Genomic DNA, 24,919 nt, shown 5'->3' with positions numbered 1-24,919 from the left:
TAAGTTGGCCATCTTCTGAAGGTAACTTCAAGTAATTTAATTGACCAGTCTGAGGCTGGTTTCCTCACTGGCAAAAGGGAATATTTTACAACCTATGGACCAAGAATATAAAAACAGTCTGTAAATAAAAGAATGAAAAAAATACATATACCTTGTAGATACTAATCATGGTGGTTTTAAAATAGATTCACAGATTCTTCTCTCTCCAAAGGTAGAGACTAATTTCCCTTCTCTTTAAAGTGAGTTATATTTAATCACATAGAATGAATAGAATATGGCAGAAGTGAAAGTCTATGACTACTGAAATTGGGTCACGAACTACAGTGCGGCTTCTTCCTTAATCCCATTTACAATTAATAACGTCAGGATTGAAAAGGATGACATCACTGAAGATCTTGTGTACATTTAAAACGCTAAGACTGTAACTCCACAGATTGGAATTCTGTCATCTCTCCACCATGATGGTTATGTCCCTGCCCATTTTATTTTCCATTTTTGTGTTAGCCTTTCTCACATCCAAAATAGTTTTCCAAACTTTTCTTCAAATTATAGGTTCAATTTTCCTCAATTGAAAGTCTTCTTACAGCCATCATTGAAGATGTTATCTTATTGAAATTTTTTTATCCTGTTTGCCTCCCATTTTATTTTGACATCATATTATTAACACAAAGACTATCTTGTTTCATTTCATTTTTTTAAAAAAAGCCACTTGATTTTTTTTTCATATGCTTAGAAAAAAAGTTACTTTTGTTTAGGACTTGTGATTGTTGGTAATAAAACTATAGAAAAATAATAGCACTAGTACCTTCTAAAAGCTTCAGTATTGTGCTTATATTTTCTACTTAAAATACAATATTTATAAAACTATAAAATATAAACCATTTCTTTATAAAATTAACATAGCAATAACATATTGTCTTGAAAAACATTTCAACTTCAGCAAAATATTAGTGTGTTTCAGTGAGTCCAATATTCTTTCGATTTAGAAGAATGAGTCATGAAGAGGCTCGCTGCTATTTCCAGGAGGTGAAGACTGGGAAATTCCAACCCTTGGGGAAGGGATTTCTCCCGGTCCATCAACCTCAGTGACCTTCAGGTAATGTCAAGGTGGGTGAATGCAGCCTGGTAGCTCCGGAGGCTTGTGTGGACAAGAGAGAAAAACATTAAGACCAAGTTCTACTCCTTGAGAAAAAAAAATAATAAATCAAGGCTGTGTCCTTGTCCTCCTGGCAAGTTGGCAAAAGTTCCCAATAATGTGGTGACTCTTAAGTCTTTGCAAGAATCAAAAATATTTAGCATCTCCACAATTTCTTCTGGTTTTGAGCATTTGGTTCTCTCCTCCTCCATTTCTTCAATCAGGGGGCTTAATTCCTCCCTCTGCACCAAGTTGATCCTCTTTGCTTTTTTGTAATCTTCAGTAAAGCTAGGGATATTTAAAGACTCCTTCTCTAACCTGACACTCTCTAAAGATGACTCAGTCCCTGAATGTTCCTTTCTAGTAGCACAAATCTTATCTAATAAGTTGACATTTCTACTCATGTAGCCACTATTTCTGTGAACTGCTTATCTCTCCTTGCATAAAGTTAACTTCTCAGATACCAAACAAGTCTGAATAAAAACAAGAGGCCCACCACTAAACACATGAGAGGTGGATATTCCAGCACCTCCCCTTGAAGATTTTAAAAAGTGAACTGTAGACTCAGAGTATCAGGCAATACCTCCTCTACCACCTCATCCACCTTCTCAAATATCAGCCCAAAGTTCACTTCATAGAGGATCACAGCCTTTCCATGGCTCCACAGCCACTACAGGGCACTGACCAATAACCGTGGATCCAGCAGCCACAACAAACCCCATGCAACATCCCAACAAACCACCAGAGATGCAGCCAGCAACTGGCATTCTGGATTGGTCAGTGATGCGGTTAGTTATGGGGGGGGGGGAGATTTGGAAAATTAAATATATATATCTCTATTACTATGTAATTCTCATTCTTATTTACATCCAACTTTAGCTTTTATGTCAACATAAAATAAAAATATTATGCAATGTGCAAATTTTAAATGTACGAATTTTTATACCTCTCTGCTGTACCCAATACCCTATCAATACATGGATCATGTCCATTAGAATAAAAAATACCCCATGTAACTTCTTAACCAAAACCCACCACCATGAACAGATATGTCCTATGTTTTGACTTCTATGAACGCTAGTCAGTTTTACCAATTCCTGAACATCACAGAATGAAACAAATAGCATATACACTTTGATGCTTTTCACCGAAAGTAGTCCCTTTAATGTACATCACTTTGTCTCTGTGGATAAGCAGTTGACTTTGTCCATCTTTGAGCGATTTGACATTATATGAGAATGTCACATATAGTTGTAGCTACTGGGATTACTTCACGTGTAGACTATTAAAGACAAAAATACTGTGGCTACCTACATACATGTCCTTTTTATAAATATATGTTTTTATTTGCTCTTCATGTAGAAATTCTGAATTAGGGTATGCTATGTCTTTACAGCATACTATATGCGTTCTTAAAGCATAAATGCATTGCCACTTCATTTTTAAAACTATTTGTCCCTTTGATGTACATCTATTTAAGGAGTTTTCACATGCTGTTAGTTCCTATTCGTTTCTACTGCTGGGTATTTTCTCATGATTCTTAGATGATTTTTGTTAGTTTACTTTTTGCAATTTGATCTCTTTGAGGTTTTAAGATTTTTAAACCCTGCAAGAGCACTAAATATAAATGAAGGAAGTTGGGTTGGGACCAAGCCAGGTGTAAGCCTTATACAAACAAATGCTCCCAACACCTTTTTCCTTCTTTACTCCTCCATATTCACATGCAGTTTAGTGCTCATACTTATCTCTACCCGGATAAGTAACAGGAACACACCTTGAAAGGGAGAATAGGCAATGGAAGTTACTGACATGAACACAGTAATATCTGGATTATATCCAGGCTCTATCATTTGCTGGTTATGTGGTCAACTTTGGACAAATTAGTTAACTTTCCCATGCCTTAGTTTTCTAACCAGTAAAATTGAGATTATAATAACAACAGTCTCTTTATAGGTTCATGGTAATGATTAAATAAAATAATATATGAAAGTAGTTAAAACAATGCTTGGTCCCCAGTTGATGCTCAATAAACAGATGCCAACAATAATAATAACAACAATAAATCCAGCTCCCCGTTTCCATCTAATTACAGAGATGTATATAGCCTAAGGTCAGAGGTAGTAGGAGTAGCTGGAAGTCTAGTTGCTTGGACCCAAAGGACATAACTAAGACTCTACAATTCATTGGTTGTATTATGCCAAAATATAAGATGGAAAAACTAGCTTTTCAATTGTGCATATACTAAATGTAAAATGATGCAGCTGATATCTTAAAAGAAGCATTTATATCAATAGCTAACTTAAAACCCCTCTCCTTTTACATTTTATTTTATAATTTATTTGCATTTAATTGTGATATATCTTTGTTGATAGAGGGAACTGCTGAAATTACTAATTGTGAGGTGTGTGTGTGTGTGTCTAACAGATACTACCCTTGCAAGGGTAGAGAAGTGCTATGAGTGACTACCAAAACACCTCACCTACTTGCTCTATCCCCAATGTGGTTTTTTTAAGCATGCACACAGTGTGTGATAGTAAAATCAAAGATATTACCATATTCATCATCTTCAACATGCCATCATCATCTTCAATGAAGAACATTACATTGCATTATAAAACTTTGGGCACCAGCAGTTAGCATAATGGCTATGTCGCTGGACTCCCATGTAGTCAACCATGGTGTGAGTCCTGGACCCGGTGGCTTAAACTCACACCGGGCGTGTATGTCCACGATCCCAAGAGGAGAATGGAGGAGAAGGGATTGCGGTGTGACCATCCCCTCCAGGGGGTGATTTCTCACTTTCTGTCTCTCTGTCTCTTTCTGTCTTTCTGGCTAGCACACGTGCCCTATAGCAAAAACCTCTAAAAAAACAAACAAAAAAAAATTCTCCTTAAGGGGATTTAGTGAGAGGTAAATACCAGGCACCTAGTTAACAATACAGTCCACAGCTAACCCTTTCTCTTAGTGTAGCTTCTTTAGATGTAGGTTGAGCTTCATACTCAATAAATTTCTTCTAGATTTACTCCAAAGAATCTCAGTTATTTAACACAGATTTTCTTTCCCTTTTCCATGGAAAGAACCAATTCTACTTTTTTTTTTTTTTTTTTTTTTGAGAGAGAGAGCTTTTGCTATAGGGTTCATGTGCTTTCCAGAGAGACAGAAAGTGAGAAATCACCCCCAGGGGGGATGGCCATGCCACAATCTCTTTTCTTCCATTCTTCTCTCAGGATTTTGGGCATGCGTGCATATGTGCCTGGCCTGAGTTTTAAGCTGCCAAATCTAGGACTTGAACCACAATTGACTACATGGAAGTCCAGCGGCATAACCATTATGCCATCTGCTGGTCTCCCTTCCTACTTTTTAAAGTGTTTTCAGATCAAGAAAATTAAAAACCTTCACATCAAGTGGTGAGAATAGAGGGAACTGCTGAAATTACTAATTGTGAGGTGTGTGTGTGTGTGTGTGTCTAACAGATACTACCCTTGCAAGGGTAGAGAAGTGCTATGAGTGACTACCAAAACACCTCACCTACTTGCTCTATCCCCAATGTCAACCCCTTGCATGAGTTATTATTTTCTCTTGCCTACACTATGTAAAAGTCTCCCCATTGTTTTCCTATATGCATGTTCCCTGCTTTACATTCCAATCTTCACATTCAAGCCAAGGTAATTTTTTAACTATACAAATTCAATCCTTAATTATATGTCCTTGCACCACTATATACTTTCCCTTCATAGCATTTATAATATTGGGACATCAGGAAAGTCATGATCCATTTTTATGTAGAAAAACATAGAAAAATACATCATAACTTTGCAAACAACCTAATCGTTTGTAATTAAATTTACTTATAATTAGTTGCCATTTAACTATAGCTGATACTTCCACCAGAATGTGTAGAAATAGAAACTCATAAGCTCTAAGCATTTCGTAATGCCTTGGTTAGTTAAAAGTGTAGCAAAAATCTTAAGTTTTAAGTTAAAATGTTATTTCATGAGAAGACAAGCACTAAGACCACGATTAAGACAGGTCTTTTGAAATGTAATTGAATGAGTCACTATTCTTTGTTGCAGTTAAGATAAGAAAATAAACGTCAAAAATATTTATAAATATGTATGTGACTGTGAAACACAAAAGCCAGAGAACCAGTCAGGTAGAATGAAGTTCTCATTTAAATTAGATGTATTTATGTTCTCTACTATCAACATTAATCTTTTTTGTCTTCTTCTATTTTTATTCTGATAATGACAAGAAGTTTCCCCATGATATTCTTCTAGCTATATCTTTCTATTAAAAAGCTATCGTTGGGGCCAGCAGGTGGCATGGTGGTTGAGATGTTGGATTCCAACATGGCCAATAACTGTTCAAGTTCTGAACTTGTTGGCTTGCTTTCTCACTCTCCCTTTCTGTCTCTCTGGGAAAAACTGAAGAATAATGATAACAAATAAAATTAAAAATAAATAAATCTTTTTTTAAAATGTACTCTGAGATTCTTTATTAAAAAAAAAAAAAAAAGCTATGGTTGGCCAACAGGTAGCATGGTGGTTAAAGCACTGCTGTGCATGCATGACCAAAATCCTAAGAGAAGAAGGGATTGCAGAATGGCCACCCCCCACCCTAGCAGGGGTGTGATTTCTCACTTTCCTTCTGTCTCTGTCTCACCAGTAAGTGCATGCACCCTATGGAAAAAAATAAATAAAAGAGAGAGAGAGAAAGCTATGGTCATTGTAAGTATTAACATTTTCGTTTTATATATTAATTAGACTATGTGTTCGAATTTGGTTCCTTAAGTGATAACGAACACACCAGTAACTTGATAATTAGCCTACTATTCTATGGGCTAACTTACTTTATAATTTTCACAATTTAAGTCACATGCAAAAGTGATATATATTCATTTGCTAGTTAGCAAGCACTAATGCTTTTAGTTTTTGCTTTATACAAGTTTGTTTAAAAAAATAAATTGTAATTCTGAATGATTCTACTTTCAAGTAAATTTTTCATTGCAGTAAAGCAAATAGGAAAATTTCCAAAGTGTTCATCTGTCACATTCCATGTGAACATCCATATCAAGAAATAGAATATTGGGATCAGCAGGTAGGGCACTCCTACATGGCCAACTATGGTTTTTGTCCCAGACCTGGCAACTTGCTTTCTATTTTGAATATCACATAAATGAAATCATATAGTTTATAGCCATTCAGGTCTTTGTTTTTGTGTTATGCATTATATTTATGAGATTCATCTCTGAATTCATCTTATTCATCTATAAGATTTATCCAACTATATATGGATGTGCATAATTGTGTGGCTCACATATTCTATTTTCTATATAGTGTATCCATCATATAATGTTAAATAGAAACAATAAAATTTAGGTGAAGAGATATTTTATTCAAAAGGAAAATTGCAATAAAGAAAATGTTCCAATCTCAGATATCTACAAGTGTCTCAAAATCAAACATAAAAAGTTTTACTTTATGTGATAAGAGAAGACTAGTAGGAACTTTGTGATAAAAGAGAGCACAAAGCATAATACTTTAAAAGAAAATGTTCTTCTCCATAGTCAGCTCATTCTCAGGTGAACAGCTATGGGGGATGCTCTGCACCTTAGTACTTTAGTGTTTGTTTAGACTTGGGAGCATGTCATCTGTAGGGGACACATGGGAGGAGAAAAGCATGACTAAACTTTGACCAAGCCAAAGTAGAGAGTCAGAAATCAATAGTTATGAACACTTGGTCAGTTCCTTTGGTTGTGTAAAACAAGTGAGTTCCTAATCACTTTTATGAATAGAGTTAATCTTTGTAAGGTTGAAGCTGGTCCAAGTAGTTGTCAGAGGTTGAGCTAGTCTTCATGTTCTTATTGGCCTTGAACAACTGTATGATTTTCTGAGTATGTTGCCAAACTGACAAGTGATGGAGGGCCTTAGAGATCAGGTACTTAGCAAAAGGTATACTCATAATGTCATCTGCTTGGTTTGAAGTTCTTGGGAAAACTCTCTACTTTGCAGTGAACCATCAGCTTCAAGAGATCTTGAGAGAGCTTCAGTTGAAGATCCATTTAGAGCATTTTTTTAATTACTTTTTAGTTCAGAGATATAAATTTAGGGTTGGATCCCTAGATTTGGCAGATTTTGCAATGTTAACTCTTCCCTCAGAGGGTATACCATGACCTAAGTAATGCAGCTGGTGGCAAAAAACAACAACAACAAAATGTCCTTCATCTCCTAAGATTTATGACTCTTTTGATCCAAAGCTTTTAATTAGTATTGGCTGTCTTGTGAAGAACTGCTTAATTTGTACAAAATCAGGAGGTCATGAATTTATTTTATAGAAGGAGAACAAATCCTTTAGGGTCAGGTGAAATAAGCTGGGGCTTCTGGAAATCCTTAAGCATAAGTATCCAAGCATATTGTTGATCTTTCTCATGTAAGGGCAAATAGGTACTGTGAGTTAGGATGAAGGGGTATGCTAAAGCAAGCAGAGCATAAATCAATAGTAATAGAATAAGTGGCATTAGGGAGTACAGAAACAATAATAGTATTAGGGTTTGGGACTATTCTAATTTCCTAGGGCTTCCATAACAGACTAGAACAAATCGAGTAGCTTAAAAGAATAAAAATGTATTCTTACAGGTTCTAGAGGCTAGAATTCTAAAATCAAGGTGTCAGAAGGTTCATGATCTCTCTAAAGGCTCTTGAGGAACAATGTTTTCTGTCTTTCTTCTAGTTTCTGGTGTTACTAGCAACCCTTGGCATTCCTTGTCTTGTTGATCTGTCATTCCAGTCTCCCTGTCTGTCATCATATAGCTTTGTCTCTTTGTGTCTCTATCTTCATATGGATATCTTTTCTCTGTGTGTATCTGTGCCAAAATTCTCTTCATATTATAAAGATACCAGTTACTGGATTAAGGCCCTACTGGTACCATGACTCCATCTTAACATGATCAATTTGTTAACATAATTATATTTGTAAAGAAAGAAACCCATTTGAGACAAAAACAGAAATGTTTGCTGTTTTCCTGGCTAAAAGCTAATGATAATAGATATGAAAAGAATTTTCTTAAAGAGCCCTGTAGAAATGCCAGCTTAATTAGAAACCGATATTCTGGCCTTCCATTTTGAAGCCTCTGTTTCTCTCTTGGATCCTATTTTTCATGGCCATGCTTCAGTTGACTGAACCCTTTTCCTTGAATCTCTAGCTAACTGCAATTACTTCATTCTGCATTTCTACCCCTGAAGGTGGCTACTTAAAGCATGTTGTGATGACAATGGGTGAGATACTATCACACCCAGAGTCAGAGTTATCTTAGGCACGGCACAGCGGCACAGCGGTAAGTGAATCACATGTTTATCTTATTAAAAAAATATAGATTCCATGTTTTCTATTTATAAAAAGAGAGAGAGAGAGAAAAGAAATGTTGTGTCTAGAAAACTTTCTGCCAAGAAATGTCTAGTGATAATTATAATTTTGATTCCATTTGGCAAATAGCTTAAGAAACCTAATACTGCAGGCAGCATTGTAGAAGACAGCCAAAATAATTTACAGTTCGTTCTGGGTGGCTATCCTACTTTAGGCTGTCCTGTTTCCTGGCTTCACTCCCTTCTCTAGCCAAATGCCTATTTAGGGATCATTTCATTGTTCTTTAGCACCTCTAAAAGAGCTAGCAAAAAACAATGGAGATAAAACCTAGATCGTTGAATGCATTGGTAGTTTTTCGATTCACAGAAGATTTTTGAGTGAAACAGTTCCAAAGTAACTGTAAAATGAAGTTTGAAGCCCATTGTGGAGTTTAATAATGTATACTGTTCTTACCTATAGCAATTACAAGTACACTTTATTGTAATCACCTTTACAAGACTCTCTAAGCAAATTTCATAAAATTTCAAAATATATCAGGGTTTCTGATATATAGACTCTTTCTAAGTGCTAAGGACTGGGTCATGATAAAGTCGATCACTGCTCCAACCTATATTTATTCTCCTGATGTCATCCCTGTTGGGTTCTTCCATAAAGCTTTCAACCTCAAGATTTTCACAAAGAAAACTGACAAGTATAAGCACCTAGTACTATATTGTAAAATTTATTTTTTCCATTGTGATCACTTGAGTGTTTGATTTGTTTTCTGGCTTGCCTTCTTTGAGAACTCTCGCTATCTGAATTCTTGGCTGACCCATCCCTTTCAAAGACAAGCAGACTATGATGTTTCCTTTCCATAATCTCTACAATCAACACTTCCATTGTGAGGACCAAGTGCATCCACTAAGCCTGGTGTAGAGCGTTTGCTTTACCTTTTAGAAGTGAGGCAAACTGATACCCTACTCTAGCCCTGTTCAGAACTTGTTAGTGATCTGGAGAGAGAACACAGTGTTATTTTCTTTTGGAAATGTCAACACCTTACACATATCAGAACAGAATTTTCCCTCCACATCCTATCAATTGAAAAGTTATCTCTTGGCAGGAAGATACTGCTCTTCTGGATGGACTGGAAACAGACTGGGGAAAGCTGTGACTACTGCTGTCATGCTGCTACACCTGCCACTTTACTTCCTTTTGGTATCAGTGCGATTTGTGATCAAATTCAGTTCGTGTGACTGATATTCTTTAATGTCCTTTTTGTTGACAATGGGGAAGGGAGAAATTTTTATAATTATACCCAGAGCAACATTTCGAATGTTCAGCCCTGTGAGGTGATTCAGAAGTGAACTTCTCAATTTGACACTTTCATAAACAGGTGATGACATTTCACATTTTCTTATTCCAAGTCCCCTATCACTAGCAGAGCTAAGAAAATACATGAAATTCCTATTAATATATTTTATCATATGCTAAGGGGTCAAGAAAAGTTCCCATAGCTACTATAGACTAAAGTGTATGCACTAAAAATTCATGTTAAAGTCCTAACTCCCAAAGTGACTATATTTGATGATAAGACCTTTTAATAGGTCATTAAGTTTAAATGAAACTGAAGTGAAAGACACCATGGATGTTCACATGCACAGGGAAAAGACTACTAGCAGACATAGTGTCAAGGTGCCGTCCGCAAGCCGAGAAGTCTCAGGAGAAACCAAACTGCCAATGCCTTGATCCTGGACTCCAGCCTCCAGAACAGTTAAGCTATAAATTTCTGTTGTTTAAACCAACCAGCCTGTGGTATTTTGTTATATCAGCCTGGGATGACTGATACAAACTCAGAAATGTCTTCTTGGACAAGGGAGAAAGTCAAACCTTCCAGTGTATGACCAAATTTACTTTCTGTGGACGCTGTGGATTTAATTTTGTTGCTCTGAACAAAGATAATTTAATTCTTTTATAAAAATAATATTCGAGTGCCAATATGTGCACAACTTTGAATCCTCTAAGAGTATAACTCAAAGATCACTTGGCCGGTGGAGCAATTTTTTTTCAATTTCTATCTTCATAAGTGAGAAAGAAAGAAACAGAGAGAGATAGAAAGGCAGCACCCCAACTGGGTCTTCATACTGCAACCCATCCCCAGCATCAGCCAGTTCCAGATCATGGGCACACATGCACCTGACACAATCTGAGAGATCTTCAGGCAGGAACCTGGAACCTTCCCACGTGGGTCACCTTAGAGAGCATCAGGTTTTAGCACTGTGCCACCCTCTTGCCCCTGGTAGGGTAATTTTTGATGTAGTCGCCACTCTGCTAGGGAGCTGGTGGAAAGGTGATTGTGATCATTTCAACTAGAAACATCTAAAGAAGGAAATATCCTAGTATCTTAATTGTGATTGTATTCATTTTAATTGTTTTAGGTTTACTGTTCCAGGAACTATATCTTTCTCCTTCCTGTCTATATCTCCCCAAGTTTCTTCAATGTGCTAGTATTTTTTTCATAATGAAAAACTAAACAAATTGGTTAAAACAATTTTCCATTTTTGGATCTACATAATTATATGTGCAACTTTTTCAAGCCAATTACACATTACTGTTTATGTTTTTTATATTTATGTTGTTTTTATAACTAGCAACAATATGTTATAATGCCATCTACAGTTTATTTAGGAGATCAAGAATGTTTCATTGGGGATAGAGAATGAAAGAAGATACAAGGGGTCATGGGAGGAATAATATGAGATGAGAAGTGACATGGAAGAAAGAGAACAGGACACACTGAGGAAAATGCAGTTTTTCTGCCACTATTGTGGTTAGGATACGTGTATTAGAGAAAATAAGGCTACAAAGGCTGACAATAGCTGATTGAAGACTGAAAGTGGTGTGTTAAGACTTTATTTGGAGCATTGCAGCACCATGGGTGATAAGACGGTAACATAGTAAAGGCTTAGAATAGAAAAGATTAGACCTGGGGGCACATGTTAGGAAGTTACAAAATGTCCTTAAAAGAGAGTACAGTTGTAGGTCCTGAGCAAAAGAGCAGAGTGATTGAGAAAAGGGGCTCGATAAAAATAACATTGAACAAGTAAAATGGACAGAACTTGGGGGTAGATTGGATGCAATGAAAAGGAAGTATAACAAGTAATGCTATTCTAAAGTTTGCAGTTTAGGAAACTGTACAAATGATTACTCTGTTATTCCATGTAGTGAAGCCAGAGAAAGAGGGCAAATGTTCTGATTTGGGGCATGGTGAGTTTGAAGTTTTGATGTTTATCTCTATGGAGGGTCAGCCCTGTAGCATAGTGATTAAGGGAGCCAGATCCCACATACTAACTACAGTTTGAATACCAGCCCCAACACTTTGAGAAATACACTGGGCACCTGTGCATGCCCAACAGGATGGAGAAATGAAGAAGGAATTGCAACATGACTGCACCTACCAGGAAATACTTTCTTCCTCTCTCCCTCTCCTATGTCTCTTTCTGGTGAGCACATGTGCCCTCTGACAATTTTTTTTAAGTACGTATTTCTATAGAAATTTCCAGATGCTATATGGAAATGTAGAATGGGAGCTTAGGAGACAGCTAGAATCAAAAGAAAGGTTCACCTTTCCAGAGTGAGTGGGAACTGATTACAGGAGATAACCAAGGATGGGGCCTTAGGAAAGGTCCCGGTTAGGAGGCCTGCTGTAGAAGAAAACAAGAAGTCATGGGGGAAAAGAGCGGAATTAATACAGCTGGATGGAAAAAAACAAAGAGAATATGATCACACAGATATAAAGGAAAGCTCATTCTATGTTTGCCATAGCATGAACATCCATGTTTCTTTAGCCTGGCTGAATAAATAGGTTTCAGTAACCAGGGTAACCCTTTTGCTCACAGAATCAACAATAGGATGGAGCCTTGCTGTCTAAGATAAGATGGGGTTCACTATTCATCTTCAGGCCCTTCCTTCCTGCTTCTTGACCTATAAACTGGCCTCTCTGTAGCATTCTTATCTTCAGCTTGTAGGGACCATGCTCCAGCTAAGAGAAAAACTTCTTCTCTCTTCTCCAGGCACCTCCTGTTTCTATTATCTCTTATCTGTTGTGACACAGTCCAGGATTGTGATTCTGAACAGCAATAAGCTTGGGCATTACCTCCACACTTGTAACAAGTCCAAAGGTTATCCAAACAGCCAATGGGCAAAGAGAAACAGCTTTCAAATGACAATACTAAAAACATTAACCATTAAAATAGAGCCTTCCCTGACCACCCAAGAACTGCTGACTGATCTCACTTCATATTCCTGACCACTAACCTCAAATGGGCAACCATCCTACCACACATACCTACTTTATTCACTTTCCTATTCTCCTAAGTTACAAGCTCCCAATTTTTCCTCCTTCCCAAGTCTTCTACTAGCCAGCCTTTCCCATCATTCTCAGGAATGGCATTTACATAGATGGTAGAAGCAGTCACCACTTTTTCACATCAAATCTACCAATTCAGTAACTGTGATCTGTGTGACTAGAACATCATTTACAGAAGGACTGGATCAGGTGAGTCCTTCTGGCTCTGTCACATTTAAACTCTACATTTCTTTAGCTATATTGAATTTAGTATCATTGTTTTACCAAACCCATTTCCTCCACCTAGATCCCATACTTTCTCACCCCTTCAAATCACTTTCTTTCTGTTATTCTCCCTCTCTAAAGAGCACATCTATCAGCACAGAAACATACTCTTTGATGCCTTCCATTAACTTTTTAGAACTTCAGCTCCATGAGTGAAAAAAAGAGTAGAATGTTTATTCTCTAAATTTTGAGATTCTTCCATAAACTATCCACAAAATGCTCCTCCTCATTTTTCCTCAAATCTCTCATATTTTACATATGCAACTTTTTATTCTCAGATACCATACAAATAAAATCACAATTGTGAATTCAGTCCTTGCTTTAGCCAATTATTCTTTCACTCACTGGTGGACACAATGTTCTTCTTAAATCTCAACTAGCCTTCTAGACAGAGGGTCTCCAATCCCTGGGCCAGAGACTAGTGCTGGTCTGTGGTCTGAAGGAGGCCAGGCTGAGGACTGGTACTAATCTACTAAGCCACACAGTCAGGACTGCGGGGTGTGCTACTGGTAAAGCTTCATTTGTGTTTGCAGCCTCTCCCCATTATTCACATTGTAGCCTAAGCCCTGCCTCCTGTCTAGTTAGGAGTAGTACTGGAGTCTCATGAGAGCATAAAGCCTACTGTGTGATCGTTTTCTGGTGTATTACAATGTGGTTGGAAGTAGGGTGAATGGTGGTATGTTTGGGCCATCTCAGGACCACCAATCCACAGAGGGATTGTCTCCCACGAGGCTGGTCCTTGGTGCCAGAAAAGTTGGAAATCACTGTTCTAGTAAGTGCTACGAGGAGATGTGACAAGGACAGGGAGTTTCAGTTCTCCATTTGTTAACATTTTCAAACATGCTGACTAAAACCAGGTTGATGGTAAGATTGTTGAAGCTTGGAGAAAATTTTTAAAAATTATTTAGGGGCCAACAGGTAGCATGGTGGTTAGGAGGTTGGACTCCCCTGCCGGACCTAGCGGCTTGCTTTCTCACCTTATCTCTCTCTCTCTCTGGTTGAATTAAAATAAATAAACAAATAAATGAATAAAAGTTTAAGACAAAAATAATTATTTTAAAAAAGATTATTTAAAGATGAGAAAATTACAACAGAAGGATGATTTTAAAGTACTAGAGTTATTAAATCTGGAGATAAGAAAACTGAAGGACAACTTCATAATGACTTTAAAAAAAAAAAAAAAAAGGTTTTTCCTTACAGTGTGTGAGCTCTCCAGAGAGAGAGAGAGAGACAAAAAACAGTGAGAGGGAAAGTGAAAAATCATCCCCCTGAGGGATGGCCATGTTGCAATCCTTTCTCCTCCTTTCCTCCCAGGACCTTGGGCATACACATATATGTGCCTGACATGATTTTCAAGCCACCGTGTCCAGGACATCGCAGTGGACCATGTGGAAGTCCAGCAACATAACTGCTATGTCATCTGTTTCCTAACTTTCTTAAAACAAAAGTAGTTTCAAAAAATTTTTCTTAAGAATTTCTTTGGCATCTCATGCAGTCAAAATGCCCCATGTAGTGTCTGTTACAAAGCTGCAGTTAGAAATTTAGTGTTCTATGACTAGCGAAAGAAAGTAGGCTTCTTCTGGTCTTAGCTTGCCAAATGGTGCAATATCTTTTGCCCTAACTTTTCCTCAGCTGGCCATTCTAATGCCAACCTTGGCACTCAGGGAAATGGTCAGACTGCATAGCTGAGAAAGTTGGGAAAACAGTCCAGCTGCAGTGTTTTCGAAAGAGTAAAGGGAGTTAGGTCTTTAATAGTGACAGTTTCACCCCCAGAAGCATCTGTTTATTTTCACATTCACTGGACTTTCAAAGACAGACTAGACATATTAATAGTGTGCTTTATTAGATGTTAAATTTGTTTCTTGGTGTAGTGTATACTGGCAGTGTTCTCCCTATCATTCCTGTGTGACCCTTGCAACCTCCCGCCTCTGTGTGCTCTTACTACCAACATCTCACACCAAAACTTCCTTTGGAGAGCTACCAGAGTGCTCCTGACCTTTGTCCCCACAGGCAGGGAGCTGGAAGTTCCTCAGACAGCCCTCAGCCAGTCACTGCGAGGGTAAGCAGCAGTGTGGGCACAGCACCCTTGCCCTGGAATTAGGGTGGACCCTGAGAAGATGGCAACAAAGCAGAAGCCAAGAAATTCTGCTTTTTCTATTTGTCATTTATCAACCCAACACAGTGAGCTTTGATAATACACTTAAAAATATCAGCCATTATTCCCTATAATCTATTACATGAAGTTTTGCCCACATTACTCTATGTGAATGCATATTAATCAATAACATACATTGAGGATTCTTTGTAAACAAAATTTTGTGCTTATATTTAGATTCTATAAAAGATATGTGAGCATCTATCCTGAGGCACATACCGTTAGCAGTACATTGCGTTTGTTCTTTTCTTGTGGATGAAAAACTGGTTCGTTCCTACGAATTCCATTCAACCTTACAATAAATTACAATGCATCTCTTTGGAGAATTCTAATGGTAATTGGAAGTACAGGGTCCAGAGTTGGATTATAGCTAGGTACTAAAGAATGGTTTATTTTCTAGGAGTGAGAGTGTGATCAGGTCATAGGAAAGGGATAAGGAGGGGGCTCTCAGTTAAGAGACTTAAGGGAGAAGATAAGCCATGAATTAAAATAAAGTGGGCAAGACACTACCTAAGAAAATGTCACGGAAGATGAAAAGTGTTTTCAGGAAAATTCATCAAGAAAGTTTGATTCTTTTTCTTTTCTTTTTTGAGAAATTTTTGCTATAGGGCATGTGCGCTCACCTTACAAACAGAGAACGTGAGAACTCACCTCTCTGCACCCCAGGAGGATGGCCGTGCTGCAATCCCTTCTCCTCCGTTCTCGTCTTGGGATTTTTAGCATGCGCACACACACATCCAGAATGAGTTTCAAGATGCTGGATCCAGGACTCTAACTACAGTCAGTCATGTGGGAGTCCAGAACCTTTACCACTACACTTTACCACTGACCCAACAAAACTTGTTTCTTGGTGAGTGAATTCAGTATTATATCCCACCTCCCTTCACACTACATGGCTGTGCCACACACCACCTCTATGGTTGCTGTATCTCCCAGGGGACTTCCATGTTTCCCTTCTTATTCTTTTTTTTTTTTTTGAGAGGTTTTCGTTTCACTATAGGGCGCGTGCGCTCGCCAGACAGACAGAGAGAGACATAGAGACAGAAAGCTAGATATCACCCCCCAGGGGAGATGGTCACGCCGCAATCCCTTCTCCTCCATTCTCCTCCCAGGATCTTGGGCACGCACGCACACGCGCCCAGCGTGAGCTTTAAGCCACCGGGTCCGGGACGCGAACTGTGGTCGACTACGTGGGAGTCCAGCGACACAGCCATTACGCTAACTGCTGGTTCCCTTTGTGATTCTGAACAGCAATAAGCTTGGGCATTACCTCCACACTTGTAACAAGTCCAAAGGTTATCCAAACAGCCAATGGGCAAAGAGAAACAGCTTTCAAATGACAATACTAAAAACATTAACCATTAAAATAGAGCCTTCCCTGACCACCCAAGAACTGCTGACTGATCTCACTTCATATTCCTGACCACTAACCTCAAATGGGCAACCATCCTACCACACATACCTACTTTATTCACTTTCCTATTCTCCTAAGTTACAAGCTCCCAATTTTTCCTCCTTCCCAAGTCTTCTACTAGCCAGCCTTTCCCATCATTCTCAGGAATGGCATTTACATAGATGGTAGAAGCAGTCACCACTTTTTCACATCAAATCTACCAATTCAGTAACTGTGATCTGTGTGACTAGAACATCATTTACAGAAGGACTGGATCAGGTGAGTCCTTCTGGCTCTGTCACATTTAAACTCTACATTTCTTTAGCTATATTGAATTTAGTATCATTGTTTTACCAAACCCATTTCCTCCACCTAGATCCCATACTTTCTCACCCCTTCAAATCACTTTCTTTCTGTTATTCTCCCTCTCTAAAGAGCACATCTATCAGCACAGAAACATACTCTTTGATGCCTTCCATTAACTTTTTAGAACTTCAGCTCCATGAGTGAAAAAAAGAGTAGAATGTTTATTCTCTAAATTTTGAGATTCTTCCATAAACTATCCACAAAATGCTCCTCCTCATTTTTCCTCAAATCTCTCATATTTTACATATGCAACTTTTTATTCTCAGATACCATACAAATAAAATCACAATTGTGAATTCAGTCCTTGCTTTAGCCAATTATTCTTTCACTCACTGGTGGACACAATGTTCTTCTTAAATCTCAACTAGCCTTCTAGACAGAGGGTCTCCAATCCCTGGGCCAGAGACTAGTGCTGGTCTGTGGTCTGAAGGAGGCCAGGCTGAGGACTGGTACTAATCTACTAAGCCACACAGTCAGGACTGCGGGGTGTGCTACTGGTAAAGCTTCATTTGTGTTTGCAGCCTCTCCCCATTATTCACATTGTAGCCTAAGCCCTGCCTCCTGTCTAGTTAGGAGTAGTACTGGAGTCTCATGAGAGCATAAAGCCTACTGTGTGATCGTTTTCTGGTGTATTACAATGTGGTTGGAAGTAGGGTGAATGGTGGTATGTTTGGGCCATCTCAGGACCACCAATCCACAGAGGGATTGTCTCCCACGAGGCTGGTCCTTGGTGCCAGAAAAGTTGGAAATCACTGTTCTAGTAAGTGCTACGAGGAGATGTGACAAGGACAGGGAGTTTCAGTTCTCCATTTGTTAACATTTTCAAACATGCTGACTAAAACCAGGTTGATGGTAAGATTGTTGAAGCTTGGAGAAAATTTTTAAAAATTATTTAGGGGCCAACAGGTAGCATGGTGGTTAGGAGGTGGGACTCCCCTGCCGGACCTAGCGGCTTGCTTTCTCACCTTATCTCTCTCTCTCTCTGGTTGAATTAAAATAAATAAACAAATAAATGAATAAAAGTTTAAGACAAAAATAATTATTTTAAAAAAGATTATTTAAAGATGAGAAAATTACAACAGAAGGATGATTTTAAAGTACTAGAGTTATTAAATCTGGAGATAAGAAAACTGAAGGACAACTTCATAATGACTTTAAAAAAAAAAAAAAAAGAGGTTTTCACCTTACAGTGTGTGAGCTCTAGAGAGAGAGAGAGAGACAAAAAACAGTGAGAGGGAAAGTGAAAAATCATCCCCCTGAGGGATGGCCATGTTGCAATCCTTTCTCCTCCTTTCCTCCCAGGACCTTGGGCATACACATATATGTGCCTGACATGATTTTCAAGCCACCGTGTCCAGGACATCGCAGTGGACCATGTGGAAGTCCAGCAACATAACTGCTATGTCATCTGTTTCCTAACTTTCTTAAAACAAAAGTAGTTTCAAAAAATTTTTCTTAAGAATTTCTTTGGCATCTCATGCAGTCAAAATGCCCCATGTAGTGTCTGTTACAAAGCTGCAGTTAGAAATTTAGTGTTCTATGACTAGCGAAAGAAAGTAGGCTTCTTCTGGTCTTAGCTTGCCAAATGGTGCAATATCTTTTGCCCTAACTTTTCCTCAGCTGGCCATTCTAATGCCAACCTTGGCACTCAGGGAAATGGTCAGACTGCATAGCTGAGAAAGTTGGGAAAACAGTCCAGCTGCAGTGTTTTCGAAAGAGTAAAGGGAGTTAGGTCTTTAATAGTGACAGTTTCACCCCCAGAAGCATCTGTTTATTTTCACATTCACTGGACTTTCAAAGACAGACTAGACATATTAATAGTGTGCTTTATTAGATGTTAAATTTGTTTCTTGGTGTAGTGTATACTGGCAGTGTTCTCCCTATCATTCCTGTGTGACCCTTGCAACCTCCCGCCTCTGTGTGCTCTTACTACCAACATCTCACACCAAAACTTCCTTTGGAGAGCTACCAGAGTGCTCCTGACCTTTGTCCCCACAGGCAGGGAGCTGGAAGTTCCTCAGACAGCCCTCAGCCAGTCACTGCGAGGGTAAGCAGCAGTGTGGGCACAGCACCCTTGCCCTGGAATTAGGGTGGACCCTGAGAAGATGGCAACAAAGCAGAAGCCAAGAAATTCTGCTTTTTCTATTTGTCATTTATCAACCCAACACAGTGAGCTTTGATAATACACTTAAAAATATCAGCCATTATTCCCTATAATCTATTACATGAAGTTTTGCCCACATTACTCTATGTGAATGCATATTAATCAATAACATACATTGAGGATTCTTTGTAAACAAAATTTTGTGCTTATATTTAGATTCTATAAAAGATATGTGAGCATCTATCCTGAGGCACATACCGTTAGCAGTACATTGTGTTTGTTCTTTTCTTGTGGATGAAAAACTGGTTCGTTCCTATGAATTCCATTCAACCTTACAATAAATTACAATGCATCTCTTTGGAGAATTCTAATGGTAATTGGAAGTACAGGGTCCAGAGTTGGATTATAGCTAGGTACTAAAGAATGGTTTATTTTCTAGGAGTGAGAGTGTGATCAGGTCATAGGAAAGGGATAAGGAGGGGGCTCTCAGTTAAGAGACTTAAGGGAGAAGATAAGCCATGAATTAAAATAAAGTGGGCAAGACACTACCTAAGAAAATGTCACGGAAGATGAAAAGTGTTTTCAGGAAAATTCATCAAGAAAGTTTGATTCTTTTTCTTTTCTTTTTTGAGAAATTTTTGCTATAGGGCATGTGCGCTCACCTTACAAACAGAGAACGTGAGAACTCACCTCTCTGCACCCCAGGAGGATGGCCGTGCTGCAATCCCTTCTCCTCCCTTCTCGTCTTGGGATTTTTAGCATGCGCACACACACATCCAGAATGAGTTTCAAGATGCTGGATCCAGGACTCTAACTACAGTCAGTCATGTGGGAGTCCAGAACCTTTACCACTACACTTTACCACTGACCCAACAAAACTTGTTTCTTGGTGAGTGAATTCAGTATTATATCCCACCTCCCTTCACACTACATGGCTGTGCCACACACCACCTCTATGGTTGCTGTATCTCCCAGGGGACTTCCATGTTTCCCTTCTTATTTTTTTTTTTTTTTTTGAGAGGTTTTTTTTTTTTTTCACTATAGGGCGCGTGCGCTCGCCAGACAGACAGAGAGAGACATAGAGACAGAAAGCGAGAAATCACCCCCCAGGGGAGATGGTCACGCCGCAATCCCTTCTCCTCCATTCTCCTCCCAGGATCTTGGGCACGCACGCACACGCGCCCAGCGTGAGCTTTAAGCCACCGGGTCCGGGACGCGAACTGTGGTCGACTACGTGGGAGTCCAGCGACACAGCCATTACGCTAACTGCTGGTTCCCTCCCTTCTTATTCTTGAACCTAATAGTCCATATTTACATGGCATAGTATCTGGGAGCAGAGAAAATTATTTATCAACTCCTCTGAAATTAGTTTGGCAGGCAGTCTTCTCTTGGAAATGTTATCATAAGCACTACTGAGTCATGAATGAGGAAGGCTTGTGAGTCCACCATCCTCTTTATTTTGGCTAGTTATTTCTTGACATCTAAATGCCATACAGCAGCATTCATTACAGATGCAATAGCCACCTAACACACGAGTTCAAAAGTAAGTAGTATAGCAAAATGAAGTTTACAGAGAAGTGGGTGTTGTGTGTAAATAAAAACTGTACTCAATGTCTTAGTGCATTTCACTGTGTATCTGAGTCAAATCAGCAAGAACATTTTCAAGTTCAATTTTCTCTGGTCTGCCATGTTTTTGTCCTGTTGCTACCCTTAGAAATGTTCACATTGAGACCAGCAGATGGCATAATGACTATGTCACTGGACTCCCATGTCGTCGACCGTGGTTCAAGTCCTGGACCCGGTGGCTTAAACTCGTACTGGGCGCATGTCCAGGCATGCCCAAGATCCTGAGAGGAGAATGGAAGAGAAAGAATTGCAGCATAGTCATTCCCTGTGGGGGGTGATTTCTCACTTTCTATCTCTCTGTCTCTCGGTGTCTTTCTGGCAAATGTATGCACCCTAAAGCAAAAATTTCTCAAAAAAAAAAGAGAAAAAGAAATATTCACACTATTGGGCCAGCCTGTGTTCCAGTGGTTAAATTGGCTGAATCCCACTTGACTGTCTGTGTGGTTCAGAGCCTGGACTTGGAGACTTGAGAAACATGCCAGGTAGATGTGCATGTGTGCCCAAAATCCCAAGATGGGGGAGGAATGGAGGAGAAAGGATTGAGGTATGACCACTTCCCATGTGGGGTGCTTCCTCACTTCCTCTCTCTCTCTCTCTCTCTCTCTCTCTCTCTCTCTCTCTGTCTCTTCTCATAAGCACATCTGCCCTCTGCCAAATAAAAAGATAATTTTTTTAAAAAAGGAAGAAAAAGAAAGATAAAGAAAGGAAAATAAAAAAGAAATGTTCAAATTTGCAAAATGGACCAGATATCATTATATCTAATTCTCTCCCTGGAGCCCAAGAATACTCTTCTTTCTCTTCTATTATTTCAGTCATGGAAGTATTTACACAGAGCTTATCCCCAACAGCAAATTATGTTCCAATTCTTTGAGTCAGAGCAATGTTTTAACATGCACATCGAACATCAAGGCTGCTGTTTTTCTACCAGATTTGCCTAGAGATTAGGGTATTTTTAGAGACTAACATAAAACATTTCAAAACCACGTGAACATGAGATAATGAGAATTGGTGATGATTAATGTTTTTTTCAGTCTTGAAAAATTTTTACTCAAAAGATAAGTCATTCACTAGTTTCACTTTACAACTAAAAAAAGGCAGACCTAAGTGTAAAGACTTAAAGGAAGAAAATTACAACAGTGAATACTGGATATATGGCATATGTTGGACATGGTTTCAAAAACCAGGTGTGGAATCTTCTTCTAGGAAGATGTTAGAAATGGAACAAATTTGCAACCGTCTGAGAGTTTGAATAAAGAGAGCTTAAGGAGTCTCCATGTCCTTTTTCAAATGTGAACCTCACAGTAATATCAATTCGTTATGGGATTCGTGATCACAGTTACTACCAAAAGTAATTCAAGGGAAAGCATGTACGGTAGTATAGGCACTGCTTTTTCATGGTACTCAAACGCATATTTTAGCTGGCATTCAAAATTAAGTGGAAGTGATATTAATTTTATAAAAAATAAGATACATAACTGAGAAATACTACCTGGAATATGTACAGTAACTATTTCCAATTACATCTAAATGGTACATGATACTGTAACCCCAATTTAATTCATGACGTATTTTAGAGGAATTCTGTTTCCACATTCAGCAAATAGTTATTGAACCTTTTATTAAAGAACCTGTGCTAAGTGTTAAACACAGCAATAAGTTAAGTAAAATATCTGCCCTTATGGAGCTTACAGTCTTCTGGAAATTGAAACATTAAACAAACAAACATAAATGACAAATTATAGAACACTAGGAAGGAAATAAACAAGAAACTATGATAGAAAATAATAGAGAAGGCTTGGAATAATCAGAAACAGCCACCTAAGTTATGTCTGGGTTATGGAAATGAAGGCAAATGCTACTGTATTGTACTAGGTTAAACTACATGTAATTGCTAGTAGGTGAACATATTTAGCTACAAAAATGAATATTTCATATAGGCAATCTAATAAAATGAAACAGTCTTTATAACTAAACTACACAATTGGGAAAGTTATTAAAAAATTGAACACATGTTATCTAGACATGCACGTGCAAACAAATGAATTTGTTTAGTATATTTTCATTTTTTATTAAAATTCTGAGAAGTAGAAAAAGCTGGAACAGAAATAAGATGTTTGAGGCAAGGCAGATTTTTATTTCTGTATCTAAGATGAGAAAACTTGAGACTCAGAGAGTGACTTTTCAGAAATTCAGTAATGTAGCACGTATTTCAGGGGAGACCCTAATGCTGCTTAGCTATTATACTTTTCACTATCTAATTGACTACTCTACTCTACAATGGAATTTGTTCAATTATTTTTACCCCTGCGTTTGGTATTTTATCAAACAACAGTCTTGCTCAGTTGTGGCTGAAATTGATACATATACAATCAAATTCCAAATTTCCTTTTCCTGAAGGTAGCACAGCTAGACAACATCTCATGGCTTTCATTGCAATGAAGTGGGTCTGTTCACCTCAACTCTGGCAATGAAATTGTTCAAACTCATGAAATCTTTCTCCTTCTGCACCTGACAGTTAATAGAAAGGACGTTAGGTTCTTGGGAGAAGTCACACCGGCAAAATGGAAGAAGACTGAACTTTGAATAACTATCTGGACAGTGACCAGACCAGGAACATCTATCTGAATTCTCCAGGGCAAGTAATAAAGTTTAATTATATTAGTCATGAGATTGTTGTTGTTGTTGTTATAGCAGCCAATGTCACTTGCCCTAACTAATGTTTTATACACACACACACACACACACACACACACACACATTATATATATATATATACACACACACACATTTATGTTTATATATATATATATTTGTTTATTTCTGTTTACATTTAATCATTGTACATTTTTACAACATGTAATATGGGTTCTCAAAGCATAAACCCATTTCATGTCAAGAAAGTCACAAATATTACCATACACAATACCTTTCCATTTTTGTGTCTGTTGAATTTTAAGTTGCTTTTGCTGGCATTCTATAGGCATACCCTGAGTTAGACAGGGTAAGCCTATGTTTTTTTATGGCTGTTATAACAAATTACCACAATATAAGTCGCTTAAATCAACACAAATGTATTGTATCACACAGTCTGGCAGGTCAGAAGTCCAACATGGGTCTCACTAAGCTAAAATCAAGGTGTCTTGTCAGCAGGCACTAGGAGAGAATCTGTTTCCCTCCCACTTCCAACTTCTAGAGAATACTCACATTCCTTGGCTTGTTGACCCCTTGCATTTTCAAGGCCATCAGTGACCAGTCAAGCCATCCTGGTAGACCAGTCCTTGGCTACATATAAGGGCCTTATGATTACATTGGACTCACCTGGACAATCTAGGATAATAGTTCCTATTGTAAGATCATTTCAATTATCGATCTTAATTACATCTGCAACATTAATTATCCCCTACCATGTATCTGAACATATCCAGAGGTTCTAGGATTAGGACACAGAGACGTTTGGGGGCTCATTATCCCACCTACTACTAAAGGGTACCTAAAACATTGCTTATTAAGGTTGACTTTAACCTTAAACTCAAGCTAAGGATAAGCATTTTTACTCAGATCTTCATTATTTTCTGACATCTCTCAGGGTAAAATTATTATGCCTCTTATAAATAATGAAACAATGCTTGCTTTCAAATGCCATTTAAAATAATAGAGGGTATATACACCTAATATCACGTAGTCATTACTTAATTTGTATATTCTTCAGAGTCCCACATTCTTCCAAGAAAATTTTGACCACATTTGAACCACATTCCAGGATAATCTCACCGAAGGAGAGAAAAAAAAATCAGAAAAACTAATGCTGTGAACATGTTTGTGTCAGGTAAAGGTTATTTAGAAAGTCAGCCTTTCCATGTTTTCAGGAGTCTCAATTCTCAAGAGCTTCTAGCTCTGTGTGTGTATGCATATTCACAATCATACATGTGCTTGTATTCACATATAAGAAACATAACACCCCTGCAAAAAAAAAAAAAAATTAAACGGTTGAAGAAGCAAAAAGAAGAGACTGGAACTGAAGTTATAATGAGAAAAAGACACTGCAAAAATAACATTGTGGCTTCTGTGGGATCCCATATTTATCCTCTCAGATGCTTCCAGAGCAAACATAGTCCATTTATAAATGAAAGGAGAATTTTGCTGTCAACCTAGAAACTCCACCTGAGATC

The 24,919-nt window shown here is 38.2% G+C and overlaps 1 long non-coding RNA gene across 1 annotated transcript; it reads left to right on the top strand.

Moving 5' to 3' along the window:
- The first annotated feature begins 1,033 nt into the window (after window positions 1–1,033).
- Window positions 1,034–23,381, top strand: LOC102502787 (uncharacterized). The gene is made up of 3 exons (XR_334566.1): window positions 1,034–1,107; window positions 8,337–8,468; window positions 23,266–23,381. It is a non-coding gene; the product is annotated as an uncharacterized LOC102502787 (long non-coding RNA).
- Window positions 23,382–24,919: the final 1,538 nt, after the last annotated feature.

Source organism: Tupaia chinensis, unplaced genomic scaffold, assembly GCF_000334495.1.
Source record: "Tupaia chinensis unplaced genomic scaffold, TupChi_1.0 Scaffold000237_1, whole genome shotgun sequence".
In the NCBI taxonomy this organism is placed as follows: Eukaryota; Metazoa; Chordata; class Mammalia; order Scandentia; family Tupaiidae; genus Tupaia; species Tupaia belangeri.
The sequence above is the reverse complement of the archived record's forward strand: the minus strand, read 5'-3'. Positions and strand labels throughout refer to the sequence as shown.